The following is a 19,646-nucleotide window of genomic DNA, read 5'->3' as shown; positions in this document are numbered from 1 at the left end:
CCCCACTATTAGCAACGATGATCTAGAGTTTTTCATGGAAATTATAAGAGCTAGATATTATATAGTACTGTTAGTCATCCATTGCCCTTTCTCTATTTGTGTCTTTAGATTTCAACCCTTTATGGGCAAGGATTGTTGCTTTTCTATGTTTTGTATAGGGTCCATAATGGGGGCCTAATAGAGACTTCAGACACCTACTCAACATACATATTTACTAAGAAGAATCTGAAGGCCGTAAATCATCTGATTTAAAGAGTTTGGAGCTATGAAAGGAGGCTTGGGAAATACATATGTGATCCTTGAGAGAATATTCAGATGTTCAATTTGGAAAACAAGGAGACTCACCAAACTGCCAGTTTGCTCTATAAAAATTAAAATGTAAGTGTGGGTTGAAATACACAAAATTGGATATTTTTATTTTGCCTCATTAAATAAAATGTTATTCTGTGAAATTTTAACAAATAAAAAATGTCAGTGGTGTGGCCTCAGAACAATATTTTATGGAAGCAGTGTTGCTTAGTAGATGGGGATCTGTATCAGGAATAGAAGACCGGTCTTCTGAGACTACATATAAGCAATGTGAAGGATTAATGCAACTCTGTAATTACAGGTATTGTAGGGTTGTGTTTTGCTTTAAGTAATTGCGACTAGCGCAGAGAGTAAAAAAAGGAAAGAAAGGGAAGAGGAAAGGTCAGTTTGACTCCTATTGAGCTATGATCAAAAAGCTGGGTTTTGTGGGCACCATGGTAGAAGTGCCTCTTAAGTAATAAGGATTTAAAAGTAGATTGGATGTTGGGATTGGTCAGTGAGTTTTTCCTGTGCATAAGGGGTGCATATTAACTAAAAGGCCTATATTTAAGATGAAAAAGATAAGAAAAAAGTGAATTGGCTTTCATCTTTAGAAGTTTTATTATTGTGCATCTGTTCTTGAATCCTTTTAGTCTGTACTCAGTCTTGTACTGACTCTAGACTGTTATATGAAGAAACATATCTTTTCATTCCTATATCTTTCAGAAATGTAATAGCTATACATTGGGAAAAGGTACTAGCTTGTGCCTGACCACCCAGTTTGTGCAGCCTGTTATCTGGAAGACAAGAGGCAGTGCCTTTTGCGTTTGGCCTCAGGACTCACTTTTTGTGGCAACTTCCCAGCCTCCAAAATTTTCTTCTTGACCATTTTGGTCACACTTCAAATATGAGTAAGACAAGGAATTAAAGCATGGAATGGATTTTTACTTTCAGAAAACATTGGCTCTATTTCAGCTTTTTAAGGAGATCTGACCAGGGGTTTTGCAGTTTGAAGGGAAAGGAAGTTTTGCCTCATTAAGGATTCAGTAAAAGGTAAGAACTACATGACTTGGCCTAGCTTTAGCAGGATTTCCTCCCTTAACATCTGAGCATTTGCTTAGAACTGTTCACTAAAATCCTTTTTCTAGCACTGAATATGAAGTTTTCCAGTTGTTGTTACTTAAAGATATGTATCATAGTTAGTTTGACAAATAACTCAAGCTATTGCTGTCTGTCCTGGAATCTTCATTCATTTACTTTGGACAAGCTGTTGCACAGAGCAAGGGAGAAAATCGTTTTGGCTACAAATGGAAAATAACTCTGAACTCTTAATTTAAACAAATGTTGAAAAATGTATCTTATATACCTGTATTTTCAGGCCAAGAGTAGTCTTTAGATCTTGCTTTTAGTGTATATATGGTGAAATTATATCTGCATTGAAATAAATAGAATTTTTGTCCACAGATTTCTATGGGACTAGGATTTCACTCACATGTGGCTGCGTCTAGACTGGCAAGTTTTTCTGCAAAAGCAGGTGCTTTTGCAGAAAAACTTGCCAGCTGTCTACACTGGCCGTTTGATTTTGCGCAAAAGCACTGACGTTCTACTGTCCGAAATCAGTGCTTCTTGCGCAAATGCTTTGACGTTCCCGTTTGGGCAAAAGCCCTTTTTCGGAAATGCTTTTGCGCAAGAGGGCCAGTGTAGACAGCTGAAAACTGTTTTGCGCAAAAAAGCCCCGATGGCAAAAATGGCGATCAGGGCTTTCTTGCGCAAAACCGTGTCTAGATTGGTACGAATGCTTTTGCGGAAAAGGATCCGTGCCAATCTAGATGCTCTTTTCCGCAAATGCTTTTAATGGAAAAACTTTTCCGTTAAAAGCATTTGTGGAAAATCATGCCAGTCTAGACATAACCATTGTGAATTGTATTCATTGTAAAGTAGTATATTGGAGAGAGAAATCCAAAATCATACTGCTAGTGGAAATCAGGTGTCAGATTTACCTATGAAGTAATGGACTCTACAAAACAGTGCACTTCCCCAACGACTTCCCCACTCACCAACAAATTTAAATATTAGGTAGTAAAAATCCAAACTCATTATGCTGCTGCCTTGGAAATCAACTGCATAATTTGGCTATTTGCAAATAAAATTTGGATCTAAATGTTGTTTGTTAAGTGAGTACTTGGAAAATGCTCAAGATGTCATGTATTTATCAGTTTCTTTTGAAACAGCTGTTAGTATCTGCAGTAAAAAGAAAAATGAACAATGTCAGTGGAATGTATTGAAAACATGCTTACATAGAGCATAAAACCCATTATTGCAATGAGAAGGACAATCTGCAAAACATCAAAGGCAAGATTTAGCTTGATTTTTGTTGGCTTCTGGCAATCTTACCCCAGATGCCATCTACAGTGATAGAGAATCCACCAAGAGGACATTGCAGCAGTGCAAAACAGCTGCAACTCCCCATATGTTGGGGGCCATAAATAGCCAACACTTGCTATGAAGGGGGCCCAGCCAGTATGGCTGGCAGATGCTCTGTTTCAGAGCATCTGTGGCTTCCATCAGTCATGCTTTGGACAAAAAACTTGTCAGATTAACCCCAGAGAGAGCAGAACAATGCTTCTTTCAGTTCCAAGGAGGGAACTGGCAAAGGAAATATGGTTATTCTGGCCATCTCATTTAGAGTACACCTGAAGCTTCTTACCACAAGTCCAAGTAAATCAGCTTTGCTTAGAAATTTGGATGAGAGGACAGGGCTAAGGACCTTCCCCATTCCCTTTCTGCCCCTCTGTTGGAAGGCTATCACTACATTTTGCTGACTGTCATGATCATGAGGGTTAGCCAGCAGCCTGGGGACTAAAGGGTTAACTATGTCCCTTACCTAAGCGAGGTACAGTCGGCCAATAGGAATGTAGGTAGGAATTTCAAACTGGAACAAAGGAATTTTTGGTTCTTTCCTGCTTTGTCTCTGGGCAGTTTTATCTCCAGCTACTGAGGGAGACAGAATGTCTCCCTCCAAGAATAGACTCTTCACTATCTGTACGGAGGGCAAAGTTTAGATAAATCCGTTTTATTGTTTTATGGTTTGGGAAATAGAATCTGATGTCTGTGCATTTAGAAATGGGTTTTCCTCTCCTTTGTAACTAAGCTCCTGACCCATAGTGGGATTCCCCCCCTCCCATGAGTATATTACTTTGACTTTTCCATCCAGTCATTATGCTTGCAACAGGAATATTATGTTGACAATAAAAGGTCTTTCTCTTTTCTTTTTATGAACCTAGTATTGGTTAATTTTTGTGTCCTGGTTTTTACTTTAGGGGTGAGATTTCCCAAGTGATCTCTCCCCTGGTTTTTCTTATCATTACTTGGGTGGTAGCAGCGGATTTTATCCCCAAAATCTAGGTTTTTAAGATTTTCAGGGGGAAGTTCATACCAAAGCCTGGAAAGATAAGGTTTTGGGGTACTTTGGGGGGCCCCCACTTCTGCATTTATCATGCCAGAGTGAGGAAGGAGCCATGACACTGACCATGCAGTCCTTGCTCTCAGGGCAGCACAAGGAGTACAGTTGTATTTGGCTGCTCTGATGGAACATGAACAGGAGAGAACATTACATCCTCTCCCACCCACCTTTCTTCTTCAACCTTTGAGTTCTTGTGCAGTTGCTGGGTTTGATTAGGTCCTAAAATAGCATTTATTTTATCACAATATGTAACTTTCTATGTTAATATAGTTCCCTATTCCATTAACAGTAACTCGTATTAAGCAAGTTTTATTGTTCTAAGACAAATTGCTAAGGGCCAAATTCTGCCCTCACTTACTCCTGAACAATCCCATTGGTTTTAATGCACTTCCAATAGGCAATGAGGTAACATGCAGACAAAATATATCCTCAAAATTTAGGAGCTGATCCTTCTTCTATGGAACTCTGGAGGCCTGATTCTCCACAGCCTTGCACACTATATAGCATTTATACCAATGTAAAATGGCACCAAATCACTTTACAGTATTTGGGTATGTCTACACTACAGCGCTAATTCGAACTAACTTAGTTCGAATTAGTTAATTCGAACTAAGCTAATTCGAACTAGCGCATCTAGACTTAAAAACTAATTCGAATTAGCGTTTTGCTAATTCAAACTAGCACATCCACACTGATTGGACGAAGGGGCGCATTTAAGGCTGGCTGAAACCGGTTCTGGCAGGGCATCAGGTCAGTAGTTGCTTTGTGTGGCTGCTGTCTGAGGCTATCTGAGGCTCGTGCTTAAAGGGACCCTCCTGAACAGCCGGTTCTCAGCTTTTCCGCTTGCTTGCCTACCTCGCCGAGGGACAGCAAAGCTTTTTTCTCTGTGCCTGTCTGTGTTGGTGCTTCCCTTTGGGGATGCCGCCACAGGTGGCAACATGGAGCCAGAGCTTACCCTGCACGTTCTGGTACAGTTTCTGGACTTGCTGCTGCAAGCCTGCCATCAATGGCTGGAGGCTGCCTGGCACCACCTGGTGCACGTCAGCTCCCTACCTCTCCGCCTAGCCACCCTGGGGATCATGGAGCAGCTGCGGTGGTGCCTGGGCACCGGCGTGCCCCGCCGCATCTGGCGTCTGGACACCAGCAGCGACTGGTGGGACCGCATCGTCCTGGAGCGTGGGGAGACCAACAGTGGACCCAGAACTTCAGGATGAAGAGGGACACCTTCCTGGAGCTCTGCGAGTGGCTCACCCCTGCTCTGTGCAGAAGGGACACTCGCATGAGGCCCGCCATCCCCCTCCATAAGCGTGTGGCCATCGCCCTCTGGAAGCTCTCCACGCTGGACAGCTACCGATCCGTCGGGAACCAGTTCAGCGTGGGGAGATCCACTGTCGGAGCAGTGCTCATGCAGGTACGGCACTCGCTGGCCACTGGGCCGGGAGTGAGGGGGGCTGCAAGGAGGGGATGGGCCACCCCAGGAAAAACGGAGGGATGGGGGATAGCAGGTGAAAGTGCTCCACACCAGAGGGGCCGGTCTCTCCCAGCCGTACTACACATCGCCCAGCGGGGGTTGCTTCTGGGAGTGGGGCGCAGGGCATTGCCAGGGCATGAACACTCCCAGCCACCCGGGTGCCCCAGTGATTTGCGCTTTGCTGTGTCTCTCCACAGGTGGTCAAGGCCATCAACTGGGTGCTGCTCCGCAGGGTGGTCCTCGGCGCCCTCGGCTTCCCCAACTGCGGGGGGACCATCAACGGGACACACATCCCCATCCGTGCCCCGGAACACCAGGCCTCCCAGTATGTGAACCGCAAGGGGTACTTCTCTGTGATCCTGCAGGTCGTGTGTGACCACCGGGGCCAGTTCACGGACATTAATGTGGGCTGGTCCGGCAAGGCACACGACGCCAGGGTGTACCGGAACTCCTCCACGTGCCAGAGGCTGCAGGCCAGGAACTTCTTCCCCAACCGCCACATCAGGGTCGGGGACGTGGACATTCCTGTGTGCCTGGAGGGGGATGCGGCCTACCCTCTACAGCCCTGGCTCATGAAGCCCTACACGGGGCACCTCAACCCCTCCCGCCAGGCCTTCAATGCAAGGCTGACCCGGGCCCGCATCATGATTGAGGGGACCTTCAGGTGACTGAAAGCCTGATTTAGATGCCTCCTCACCCGTCTTGACCTCGCCAAGCACAACATCCCTCCCGTGGTGGCAGCATGTTGTGTGCTGCACAATTTGTGCGAGCGAAATGGGGAGGCTTTCCTGCCAGCCTGGATGGCTGAGGCTGACCGCATGGCTGGCCACTACACTCAGCCCCGCACTGCTGCCATCCGGGAAGCCCAGCGGGGGGCAGTCCGGATCCGGGAAGCCCTGCGGGAGAGCTTCCAGGTGGAGGAGGCGGACTGAACTCTCCCTGCATGCCCCACTGGGGCCTTCTTCCACCCTCCCCCCTTCCCATTTCCCCTCCCTAACCCCCCTTCCTAATGTCAAATGAAGACACCTGTTTTGGCAAAAAAAAATCTCTTTTTATTTTACATAACTGGGGGGGAGGGAGGAGTGAGGGTGGGAGAAGGGAGGGGGAAACCTGGGAGGAGGGAGCTGGGAGGGGGTGGAAGGGGAGGAAGAGAAGGGAAAGCTCAGGGTTGGGGGTCCGGCTGGCTCTCCCATCTCGCAGCACTGCGGGTGCAGAGGTGTCGGGAGGGAATAAGTGTGGAGGGTGGGGCAGGAGGGACGGGGGGTGCGGAGGAAGCAGGAGGGGGAGCAGGGGCAGGGGGAGCAGAGGCAGCAGGTGTGTGAGGAGGAGTGAGAGCTGGGGCAGCCGCAGGAGCTGGAGCAGGAGGAGGCAGGAACCGGTCCACCAGGGTCTGGAGGTGGCCTCTGAGGGCACGGCCCTGCTCCTCCAGCACCTCCAAACTCCGCTGGCGCAGCCAAAGGTCCTCCCGGACCCAGTGCTTCTGGTTGCGGAGCAGCTGCTCCAGGAACCGGAGGTGCCACCACTGGTAGTCCTCCTGGTTCCTGGCACGCCTGCTGACCCGAGCGTGGGTGGCTGTTGCAGGTGGGGTGGTGCGCCCAACAGTCCCAGATGCTATGGCTGTGGTGAAACAAGAGCAGCGGTCAATTCTCCCTGGTGACAAGGTGGGTGAAACCAGCCCCCCTCTGCAAGGCCAGGACCCCTGCATGACACCCAACTGTTGCTCCATGGTGGGCAAGGCCCAGGCGCATGTTCCTGTGGCTAGTGTGGAGATCATGGACATTGGAGGCTTCCCCCCAAACCTGGATGAGCTCCTCGATCTCCGCACTTGACCAAGCGGGCGCCCGCCTCTTGCGGCCCCGGGCAGGCTCCTGTGAGCCGCCAGCCTGGGCCCGGGAAGAAGGGGAGGGCTGGGGGGCATCGGGTGGCTGGCTCATGTTGTGGCAGGTGCAGGGTCTGCTGGCTGGGTGCTGGCAGGCTTGCAACTGGCACAAACTGTGTAGCCAGCCCGTGGCCCTTTAAGGGCTCCGGGGCCGGGAGGGGGGCAGAAGCATTTCCCTGGTGTTGGCCAGAGTGTACATCACCGCCCCACCCCCCTCCCTCCCAGCAGCCTGACTGAGCAGGCAGAACTCAGCCAAGCGCCACGGTGGGAGGAGGAGGGGAAGGGGAAGGAGAAGGAGAAGGGGAAGGGGGGCTGGGAGAGATGGAGGGGAGAAAGAGGCAGAAGGAGGAGAAGAGAAAGGGAGAGTGAGAGGCAGGAGGGGGAGAAGAGAAAAAAATAGACGGGGAGAGAGGCAGGAGGTGGAGGAGAGCTGAGAGGGGGGGAGGCAGGAGGAGGAGAGAGAGAGAGAGAGAGAGAGACGGAGTGAGCGAGCTCAGGAGAGAAGACCTGAAAATCCCATCTTATGATGGGCTAATTAGCTAGTATTATAATAAAGATATAGTAAAATACAATATGCCACTTGTAAAGATAGCAATAGTAGATGGATTATTTTGAAATGCCATTAATTTTTTAACTCTGTGTTGGTCTCAGTCTATGGGATAAAAATATTTCAATAAATAATGAAAGTAGACATATCTGAAGACAGAATTCATCGATTGCAAGATTTGGTCTTAAACACCAACTTTTCTGCACTGAGCTATATAGGATGGTGAATTAAAGGTTTAGTTGTGTGACATTTAGAAGGGTCTCCACATAAAAATCAAGATATTCTGCAGTTCATACTGCAAAATATAGAGAAATCTATGAGGAAAATGATTACTGGATGGTGGGTGAAAGAAGACAGTCCCTCAGGAGACAGAACCAACCACACAGTCACATTGTCAGACAGGTTCTTGGAAGACATATGCATAATATTGTGTACACCATGCAGTATGGAAAAAAATAGAAGCAACCTGGTATATAATGCAGTGCAAATGTACCCACATCAAGGGAATGAAAGTAGGACATAGGAACACAGGAAAGGTAATTGTAGTGAAAGTCTAGTTGCTTTGAGGTATCTGTCTCCTTAGAGCTTGCTCCCTGTATAATCAATCACTCTTTATATCTCCCCTGGCTCTGGGGAGGCGGGGGGGGGGAGGGGCAAGAAGGGAGGAGTCTAGCTAGTTTGTTCTGGACAGCTTGGAGCTATGCAGAAAAGCCCCTTCTTTCTTAAGGCTATGCTTGAATAAACATATTCTTTTTAATACCTAATCCTAGATCTCAAGTGTATTTGTTTCCTTGTTGTTAACACAATAATGATGGTACAACAATACTGCCAACCCCAAGTATTCAAAAATCATTGAGGTAAACCTCCCAAATCACAAGATTGGTTTGAAATAATGGAATCAAAATTAGGTTATTTTTATTTGGTCTCTGGATTCTGATCCTTTACAGGGAATATTTTCAACTTTTCTTCTGTAACCATGAAGTCTAGAAATGTACTTCTGTAGAACAAAACTAGAACTGGGCACAGGCCCCATGATATCAAGGGGCAAAGCTTAAGAAAAATACCAAATATTACAATATTCATGATTTTATCATGAAAGTTGGTAACACAGGAATAAGGTAAAAATTGCCACTATTTTGGATTGAAAAGTTAAATAATTCATCTACTTATGTAAAAATTAAAACAGATTGCTGGCTGTTGACCTTAGTTTTTATGGGAGATTATAGAAATACACATTTGTACAGGAAGAAATGGAATTGTAGGATTCCTGGGCTCAACAAGGACATGACATGTCAAAAAGGTAAGTTCAAAATGTAAGCTGTAATGAATTCACTTCTGCAAAGCTGTTCTGTTTTTTAAAATTTTATATTGAAGCACCTTTTAGAAGAGAAATTTGTGTTTTATTCCTACAATTAATATGCTAAGCATTTGTTACTATTACATGCCACATTAAATAGTTTTGCCAAACCCAAATAAGTGTAAAAAAAAGTTATACCTGGCTTTCTGGTGTTGTACCCTAGACACAGTAAGCTAAAACAAAAGCTAATAAACTTTCTTTTGAGCTGCTTGATTTATGATCAAGATACTTTTGACACCCAATACAAAATTGAAACAGAGCAATTTTCAAGTTAATATCTCAAACATAATCTCGCCTTAACAACTTGTATACAACATGACCACTGCCACCAGCTGCTGCTGTAACAAAGATTCTGTGGAGCAGTCAATGGTGGTTGGCTTTCTCCATCAGCTCAGATACAGCAGGATTCCTGAGAGGAGAAAAGCCTGAGATCCTGCAATTATTGTTTGATACTGAAGAATTGGGGCCAAAAAGAGCAGTCACTGATAGGTACACTTTTTGCAAGAGACTATTCAAGGAGACCTCTACCTCCGCATTGCAACTTTAAAGTAAATCTAAAGTCACTAGAGAGTCATTAAATCAGAAAGGTCATGCAGTCCCTAGCTCTGAGGGTGATTCTCGCTCATTAAATGCATGATATACTCATACAAAACCGGTATAGTACAACAAAACTAATGCAAAATGTAACTATATAATATTTGATAATGGGTTATTTAATTAAGCAGCAAAAGACACAAGACACTGTCTGGAATTTGAATATAAACCAATACAAGCAGGAAATAAGGTGCAATTTTTTAATAATGAGGGTAATTACCCTTTGGAATAATTTACCAAAGTTCATAGTGGATTCTCCATCACTGGCAACTGTAAAATGAATATTGGAAGCTTTTTGCAATATGTGCTAGGAATTATTTTGGGGAAGTTGTATGGCCTGTGCTATACAGGAGGTCAGACTAGATGATCACAACAGTCCCTCCTGGCCTTGGAATCTATGATTCAGATTATGACTGGGGGTCATATGATGGAGCACCTTAGTGCCAATCAGACTTCTTGCTCTGGGGGATGGATGCACTATTATCTAAAGCCTAGAGCTGTAGTGAGTCAATTGATGAATTGTACCATTTACTTGTCCAGTAATCTTAGGCTGCCGCCCCACGACTCAGTTTACCCAACTGTAAAATAGGTGTTATAATGCTTGCTCCTAAGGGGGAAGTTTTAATTAATTAATGTCTGTAAAGTACTTTGAGAACCAAAGATGGAAAGTGCCATATATAGGCAAAATATTATTTGTGCTAACTGTCCTCAGTGATACGAGTTGGAATTTCAATAAGGTACATTTAAAAACAGAGTCCTTCCATCTCCATGTGACTCTCCAAGGTTGCTCAGACAGCATTCAGGGGGTACACAAAACAACTCACCTCTGGCCTTTAATACCAGTGTGGCTATTCTGTGCTCTCTTTTTAGTGTGTACACTCTTTGGGACTAGGTCTGTCACCTCTTATATGGTTATACAGCACATAGCAGAATGAGGGCCCAAACTGGTTGAGGTTCCACAGTATGCTCCCAATTAATCACAGTAAAAGTTCATTCCAAAGGGCTCATTATGGTGGACAGGTTTTGGTTTTTATTATGCTGGTTTAGTAATGAATGGCATTGCTGAAGATCAACAATCCTGAGTGACAATGATAAAAAAAAAGTCAGATCAATTTTGTCTATTTTCATGTTAATTATGAAAGTTTTGCATAACTTATATTCAGTTTACAGACCAGTCTCTAAAGGGCAAAACAGTTCTTCAGTTGAGCAGATACTGCTTCATCCATTAAAAAAACTGCACACAAATATACTTACTTACCTTTCCTTAGTTTCAGGTCCCGAATTATTTTTATGTACAATCTATCCGCTTAATATCATCCAGGAAAGTGGTCTCTTCCAAACTGCTGGCTGGTGGGTTTATGCCTCTAGTTGGCAGGCTGGTATGTCTGTAGCAGATCTTGCCTGAGCTGTCAGCTGGTTTCTCTGACCTTGTCATGATCATGAGAGATGACCAGCAGCCTGGGGACTAAGGAGTTAACTATACCTAAGCCACGTAGAGTTGGCCAATAGGAATGTAGGTAGGAATTTCAAACTGGGACAAAGGAATTTTTGGTTCTTCCCTCCTTTGTCCCTGAGCAGTTTTATCTCCAGCTACTGAGGGAGACAAAATGTCTCCCTTCAAGAATAGACTCTTCACTAGGGCTGTGTCTACACTGGGCCACTTATTCCGGAAAATCAGCCGCTTTTCCGGAATAAGCTGCGAGCTGTCTACACTGGCCCTTGAATTTCCGGAAAAGCAACGACGCTCTACTGTACAAAATCAGCCGCTATTCCGGAAAAGCTACGCTGCTCCCGCTCGGGCATAAGTCCTTATTCCGGAACACTGTTCCGGAAAAGGGCCAGTGTAGACAGCCCAGTAGTCTTTTCCGGAAAAAAGCCCCTATCGTGAAAATGACAATCGGGGCTCTTTTCCAGAAAAGCGCATCTACATTGGCCACAGATGCTTTTCCGGAAAAAGGGCTTTTCCGGAAAAGCAGCCTGCCAATGTAGACACTCTTTTTCCGGAAATACCTATAATGAAAACTATTCTGTTTTAAGCATTTCCGGAAATTCATGCCAGTGTAGACACAGCCCATCTGTACGGAGGGCAAAGTTTAGATAAATCTGTTAGGTTATATTGTTTTATGGTTTGGGAAATGGGATCTGATGTCTGTGCATTTAAAATGGGTTTTGCTCTCCTTTGTAACTACGCTCCTGGCCCATGGTGGGTTTCCCCTCCATTGGTATATTACTTTGTGACTCTAGCATGTAGTCTTTATGCTTGCAACAGGAATATTGTGTTAATAATAAAAGTTCTTTCCCTTTTCTTTTTATTAACCTGGTACTGGTTAATTTTTGTGTCCTGGTTTTTACTTTAGGGGTGAGATTTCCCATGTGATCTCTCCCCTGATTTCTTATCATTACTTGGGTGGTGGCAGTGGAGTTTTTATCCCCAAAATCTAGGTTGTTAAGATTGGAGGGGGGGGAGAGATTTTTACCTAAGCCTGGAAAGATAAGGTTTTGGGTTACTTTTGCAGGCCCCCACTTCTGCATTTATTGTGCCAGAGTGGGCAGGAGCCATGACAGACCTATTGTACAGGTTGAACCTCTAAACTGGGACTCTCTGGTCCGGCAACATTTGTGGTTTAGGAGGCACACGGGGGATGCTCAGCTAGGCTGCCCAGTGCACCCCAGCAGGGCTGCTCAGCAAGGCAGCTGCCCAGCATGGCAGGCAAGAGGGGAGCGGGTGGGGACTGACAGGGCAGCGGGGCTTGCAGTCAGTCCAGCACTGGGAGGGGCCGTAGCAAGAAGCCAGCTATGACTTCCACGGTTCAGCAAAAACCCTCATCTGGGACCAGTTAGGTCCCAAGGGTGCCAGACCCGTATGAGCAACTCTCACAGTAAATGTTTACATATAACTCACTCTGTCAGGATCCAAAAATTGCCATTTTCACTGGTACACACAATGTAAATTGTCAAAAATCTTTCCTGGAACAAATCAGAAATATTCACTCACTCCCCACAGGTGATAAATCTAATTTTTGAAGAATAATTAACCTTTTCCCTGGTATTATGATCATATTTTGTACTCAACACAACTTTCCATATTCATGAAAAATACACAAAAAAGAAAGATTGAAGACCAATGGCAGATTATCAAAAGTGTCTTGGGGTCAGGGTCATCCCGGGGGGTGAGGAGCACAGGGCCTAGAGCAACCCCCCATCTTAGGGGCCACCTCTGCCACACACCCCACTCCACCGCTTTGCTCAAGTCCTGCCTCTGCTCCACCCCCAGCCTGCCTCTTTCTGCCCCTGCTCCACCTCCTTCTGCCCCTTTGCACCCCATTCCTAGAGCCTCCACCTCCAAGCAATGTGACTCAGGTGATTACCTGGGGAGGGCCTTATGTGGGGCAGGAGCAGGGCTCAGGGCTCCCTCCACTCACTGCAGCGGCAGGGGCTATGGGAAGTGAAGCCGCCCATTAGCATGCTTTGCGCTCAGCCATCTCCCAGCTAGGTTGCTCCATTTCATTGCAGTGGTGGGAAGTGGAGCACCCTGCCCCCAGCCTGTTCCCCCAAGCCCTACATAACTCATGGAAGGGGAGAAGGCTGGGGCAGGGGCACTCTGCTTCCCTCCACCATGGTGCAGCAGGACAACCTAGCTGGGAGATAGCGATGGAGGGAGCCCTAGCCAATTAGGAAAGGGCTTATAAGAAATTAGGAAAGGACTCATTCAGAGAGCAGCTTGTGGGGATGGTACTGTTATAAGGAGTTGCTCAGCAGAGGTTGACTAGCAAGGGTGCTGGAAGATGCAGGTAAATATAGTGGTGGCAGCCCACCAGGAACAAACCCTGGTGAACTGCTGCAGTTTTATTACCCACTCCTGCTCGAGGCCTTAATACAAGCACCAAGAAGATGCATGGGGCCATGGGGAAGTGGCTTAGTGAGAGAGAGCAGCAAAGGAGAAGTGAAGGAGGACAGGACAAGGCTGCCATCAGAGGGTCCCAGGTCTGGGACCCAGAGTAGTGGGTGGGCCTGGGTCTCTCCCTCTTCCCACTCACACCACATCTTGCCACCAAGAAGTGTGGCCTCTATCGACTGTGGCTTGCCCCTGTGTCAAGGGGCTAAACTTTGTGGTCAAATGCAGCCCCAGTAACAGGTGTAAAGACTGAGGACTGGTGATAAACCCCTGGAAGCAGGTGAGAGACTGGAGTAGTGGGCACGGCCAGAGGGTGGTGTCCTGAAGAGGATGCCACAGTCCCAAGAGCAACACTGGTCCAAAGACACACAGCAAAGTGGAAAAGGGAACAACCAGTTAGACACCAGCCAAAAGAGGGCACTCTGCTGAGGGTCAAAGTTAATTCTATGTGTATCCAGCAGGAGGCACCGCAACAGAGAGTCAAACCCCAATACATTCCTAAAATGTTAGAAAGACAAGGTGGATGAAGTAATCTCTTTTATTTGGCCAACTTCTGTTGGTGACAGAGAAGCCTTTAAGCATACACACAGTTCTTCAGAAATGTACGTTGTGTCACAGCTACATGGAAGGTAGAATAGATTGTTATGCTAAATAGTCTATTCTACCTTGTATTTAGCTGTGATACGCTGAGTATCTCTATCCCTGAAGAAGAGCTCTGTGTGAGCTTGAAAGCTTGTCTCTCTCACCAACAGAAGTTGCTCCAGTAAAAGATATTACCTCACCTATCCAGGGCCATCCTTAGGATTTATGGGCTCCTATGCAGAACTATTAAACTAGTACCCCTATGCCTGATGGTAGCCAGTGAGGAGGGGTGATTTTTTTTAGAGATGTGATTTTTATAATCTTCTGCAACACGCTAATGGAAATGTTTTTAAAGCAAATGTTAAATATAACTAAAGTGCTGTAGACTAACTCAGTAAATTCAGAGACTGACACTCCAGATACCTGGAGATGGAAAATGCCTATCAAATGGCTTTATTACCACATGAATGGCTCTTTCATACAGTTTTATGCTAATAAGCCTGGCAGACTTTTTCACTAGATCCTCTCCAGAGGAAGTGAAGCCACAGAACAGGGATAGGAAGAGGTGTTTTGACATTAAGACCCAGCGGTGTGCCAAATTTTCAGGCTCCCTATGCAGCTGCATATTCTGTGTATGACCAAGAAAAAGTGCTGCATCCACCTTTGTTTCTCTAGGAGATTTAGACACCAATTTTCATTAAATCAATCAAATCCATTAAAACGTATGGTAGACGTGTTTATATCCCCTAAACTATTTAGAAAAATTTAAACCACGTTTGTCTTTCTGAAACACCAGCAAACTAGGATTTTTCATTAGTAACTGGAGATTAATTACAGCATAAAATTCCAGATATGGATTCCAAGCTCCTTCATACTGGAGGACAATTGGATTGATGCATTGGTGAAATCTATCAACTTTGTGTCTACTTTGGATTCCGAAGGCACCCTAACAAAGCTCAGATGTAGTAAAATGGACTCAGCTCATCCCTTCTAGTGTTTTCCTGGTGTTCTACAAAACTGGGGAAGGAAAGAAAGAAAATGCTGTGGCTCATTTAATAAATTTGTAAGAACAAAATGATAAGAACAGAGAAAGAGAGAGTGATGATCACTAGCCTTTATTTAAACTTATTGGCTACGTCTATACTGGCCCCAAATTCCGGCAAAGTCATGCAAAGCAGGTAAGTCAGAATAGGGAAATCCGCGGGGGATTTAAATATCCCCCGCGGATTTAAATAAACATGTCCGCCGCTTTTTTTCCGGCTTGGGGAAAAGCCAGAAAAAAGCATCTAGACTGGCCCGATCCTCCGGAATAAAGCCCTTTTCCAGAGGATCTCTTATTCCTACTTGAAAGCGTCCAGTCTAGACGCTTTTTTCCGGCTTTTCCCCAAGCTGGAAAAAAAGCGGCGGACATGTTTATTTAAATCCGTGGGGGATATTTAAATCCCCCGCGGATTTCCCTATTCTGACTTACCTGCTTTGCATGACTTTTCCGGAATTTGGGGCCAGTGTAGACGTAGCCATTTTCTTTAATAAAAAAAAAAAGAGAGAAAGACTGGTAGCTACTCACAGAGATTGTGTTCATTATTGAGACATGCTGGGGCTATGCTCAGATGTTTTGTGAAATTTCTAATGCCCATTGTCTATTGCCTCAAGCAGTGTCTTGAAGAACCACCTTTGCTTGAAACTCCAAATTTTATTAGGCTATATAAGATGTCCTGGCTTCACTATCACATCTATTACTATCCCTGGAAGTCAAAGCCCTCAAACACCATCTCACTGGTCTCCAGTTCCGAACTAAAATGATGCATTGAATGTGGTGGCTCAGTTTCATGGCAACTGCACTCATATTCCCTCACCAAGGGCACCCACTTTAGGCTTCTGGCTCCAGACTGGCACCATTCTTTCCCTTCTGATGGGGGAATTTAATGCTGCACAGCTTCCTGCGCTACACTTTGATAACCCCAGCAAATCAAACAGCCTAACCAAAAAAAAAAAAATCACTGTTTGTGCTTTGCTTCCTCTACTAAGGCATTGAAGCATGTAGCTGTCTGCAGTTATTAGTTACCACATTAGTTATTTTTACAGCAAGCACATCTATTTTTATGGTAAAAGCGCTGCAGAGAAGACCTTAAAGCCGTAAGAGAACCTATATCCTTTCTAAAAAGTTCACCAGATTTCACCAAATACAACTTAACATTCTGGTAGATTTTAGTTCTTCAAAATCCACAATTGGGCTTTCCCGACGGTTACAAGTTCATCCATTTTAGATTGAGAATCAGAGCAAAACGTGGGGAGATCCGTCTTTCTTTGTACAGATCCAGTCTTTGATCTTGGACTTCTGTAATAGGGTAATCAGCAGACAATGGCCATCTCCTCAGGATGTATCTTCAAAAGGCTGCATTTTTGCAAAACCAGAGTTGTGAACTTTATATTATGCACTCTCCAGGTATTCCTTAAGAAAACCACTTAAAACTTATAGTCCCAAAATGTCTTTTTATCTAGTACATTTCACTATAGTCTTTTAAATTTCTTTATGCTTCCCAGGTCTTACATCTGTCCCCGTCTCTCCTGTTGGGAAGTTACATACAGTCTCAGCCCACCATAATACATAAACTTAAGACCATCAGGTTGTCTGAGGATATTTCAGGAAATTGACATATCTGTCATATGTTCATTCATAGATACCCAAATGGCATTTAAATAGCAATTTCCTATGGTTTTTCAAGACCCATCTGGAACCATTTATGTCATAGGTATTATAAAATACAGCATATAATAATCATAAAATAATAATAAAATTTGGCTAACCAGTTTTTTCTATTAGTATTTTGCTTATAAGACTATGGAAACCATAGTTCTGAATAAGTGCATTATTCAGTAACCAATCAGCTTTATGTGAATCATTCATTACCAGTCTGTAAACCTGGAATCCCAGAAACTGACCTGAGCCCTCTTTTGCTTTAAAAGATTATCACTAGGAACTGTTTGTTGAATAGCTCCAGAGTCCTGCTGTACATCATTTTTATTCTTGAAAAGATAGATATCATATATGTAGCATCTGCACAGCTGGCTGAGTAATGAGTTTATTCAAAATTATTTTGTTCTAGGTTAGTCATAAAGATTTCATCAGCTACTGAAAGAAAAGAGATACAGTTGCAGCTCCAATAAACTGGTTATAATATTGCCCATTATATATAAACTATACAGTAGTTACATATGGGGTATAGATCTACCCACTAACAAAATTTCCAGATTTCCATGACACCACTGAATTTTAAGATCTACCTTCAATCAGTGAGATCAATGTAAACATAGAAAGTGATTCTTTTAAAAAACGTTCAATAAGATCTTAAATTCAAGTCTGACTGCAGAAAAATAAAATATTTAGCAACTGAAGTCTACTGCCAAGACATAGCTAGTGGCCTCTTGTTATTTGAATTAACAGTGCTTTTGGTTTGTTGCTATCAGCATAAGGAAAAGCAGTTTCTAATCTCAAATGAACAGTACTAATCTCAAAAAAAAAAGTCTGTTACTGCAATTGAGTAGTAGCACAGGTTAAGAAACAAGGCTATAACGCTACTACCGCATAGTTTTGCAAATAGTTCTATAGTAGGAATGTTATACACTAGCCTCTTTGGCATTAATTGGTCTCCTTGTTGGCAGTTCAAGGATTGACTGGGCAAGGAGACTGAACTGCATTGTAGGTGTGAGCAAATGGTGCAGCAATTTGTAAAAGTTTGCAATACCCCCACTCATCCATGCGCTGTACTTATTTTGTGCTGAATGTAAGTTTCGTGTGAGTAAAGCATGCAAGATTTGCATCGTCATGAATAAATACAGGACTTCAGCATTTAACATTCTTCTAAAAATAGCAACCCTCTTTTCAAGATAATTCAATTAAGTTTCTCCTTAGAATTATTTTTCAAATGTTATTTCTTATACTCTTTAAAGAAAAAAAACACTTTTTCAAAACCATGCATCTGAATTTACTTTAAGGTTCAAGTTTGCTTGGACATTGTTCTTGTCATACAGATGAGACTGGAATGGAGTGGGGGGGTGGGGGGGGGAATAATAGGTAAGACAGAGTGCTGCAGCAAGCTAGAAAAGCATAAATTTAGCTTTGCAGAATGTCTGTGCTTGCAATCAGCAACCTAAGGAGTTCTGCTATGATCATCAGGAGATGATGTCTATCAATCAGTCTTTAAATACTCCCTGTTAGGAACTCTTGCTGAGGAGGCAATTGAAACTATAATTCCCACTAGGCTATTCTTATTCTATCTTGTAGTTAGAGTAGAAATAGGGGAAGTCCTCGAGCTTTGCAGTCCATTAAGTGGCATGGATCAAGTGGATTAGCAGTCTGGCCCTAAAAGGTATTTTTTAGAGCTATAACTGAATTGATACCCTTTTTTTGCATGACATCAAAATCAGGACATTAATCGAGTCACATAGTGCTGATTTAAAAATACTTTTTCAGTTATCATCCTTTAAAATGGAGAGACAATTTGTCTAAGTGGTTTGCCTTCAGAATCAACAGGACTCTATTTATAAAGTATGCAAAATTCATTATATATCTTTCCCGGTTCAGATTTTCCAGACCATAGGCATTATTTTTATGATTCTCTGAACAGAGTGACCAAATAAATTACCCTGACTTACACTCCATCAGAACCTAAGATGCTCTGGCCACAGCTGCTGACCTTTCTCATAATGCAATGTCATATACTCCCTTGTCTAGCAATGAAATAATGGAGTGCTTCAGCATTCCCAAACACCAGTAGTAGAGCTCTTTTCCCATCATACATCTTGCTCTCACCCTGAGAACTTCTCCTTTCCAGACTCACTCTACAGTCCCCTTATGGATGTCTTCCATTTTAGTGCCTTATCTATGATGTCCCATGATATCTCATTCCTCATATTAGATATGCTCTTTGGAGACAAGCACCAAAACAATAAATCACAGAGTTGGGTTATTTTTAGGCCACATGTCCAAATCCATGTTGCAAGTATTTCTGAAGAACCTGCACAAGGAACTTATTGTGTGCATATACAAATAAATGACACAATTCAATGGTTTAATACTATCTTGCCAAGTTAAACTACTGCAGAGCAGCTGTGTACATTTAAAATGATTCCTGGCACTACTGAAGAGTCCATAAATCAGCAGTAACATACTTTCTTCCAATTAAGAGAGTTAAAGGGAAAAAAACAAGAAATTAATGTGTCTAGGACGTGAATGACATCTCTATACATTTATAAATGTGAATAAAATAAAAATAAGTAACCCTTACTCTCTTTTTAATATCACAATTATGACTCTTTAAACATGTTCATTTTTGCCAGCATTCCAAATGTTTCTACAAGATTTGTTATTAGCAGACTTTTAAGCCTGCCACTGAGGTTCTTCTAAACATACTGAAACAAAATGAATAGACCCATCAACCAAAATATAAACACACACTTTCAATTGCTTGAAATATTGCTGCCCAAATAACTTCTACCTAGTCCCGCTCTCCTGCCACTCTAATGAAAATGACCTGTGACTCAGTGTCAGTCTTTCTGAAGTTATCTTG

The 19,646-nt window shown here is 43.7% G+C and overlaps 1 protein-coding gene across 16 annotated transcripts in view; it reads left to right on the top strand.

The window, feature by feature from the left end:
* The window catches only part of SCRG1 (stimulator of chondrogenesis 1), a 124,799-nt gene that overhangs the window by 45,526 nt on the left and 59,627 nt on the right, over positions 1-19,646 (top strand). For 3 of the 16 annotated variants that reach the window (XR_012904224.1, XR_012904219.1, XR_012904212.1), the window contains 2 exons: positions 109-378; positions 1,243-1,341. The exons of 2 other annotated variants lie outside the window; for them this stretch is intronic. The gene's annotated coding sequence lies outside the window, so the exon portion shown is untranslated. Of the gene's footprint in view, positions 1-108; positions 379-1,014; positions 1,342-4,816; positions 5,163-5,419; positions 6,441-10,867; positions 10,950-19,646 lie in introns of those variants that run through there. 11 more of the 16 variants (XR_012904221.1, XR_012904216.1, XR_012904226.1 and 8 more) reach the window with 9 other exon arrangements.

The sequence above is a fragment of the Pelodiscus sinensis genome, chromosome 5, assembly GCF_049634645.1.
Source record: "Pelodiscus sinensis isolate JC-2024 chromosome 5, ASM4963464v1, whole genome shotgun sequence".
NCBI lineage: Eukaryota > Metazoa > Chordata > Testudines > Trionychidae > Pelodiscus > Pelodiscus sinensis.
The sequence above is the reverse complement of the archived record's forward strand: the minus strand, read 5'-3'. Positions and strand labels throughout refer to the sequence as shown.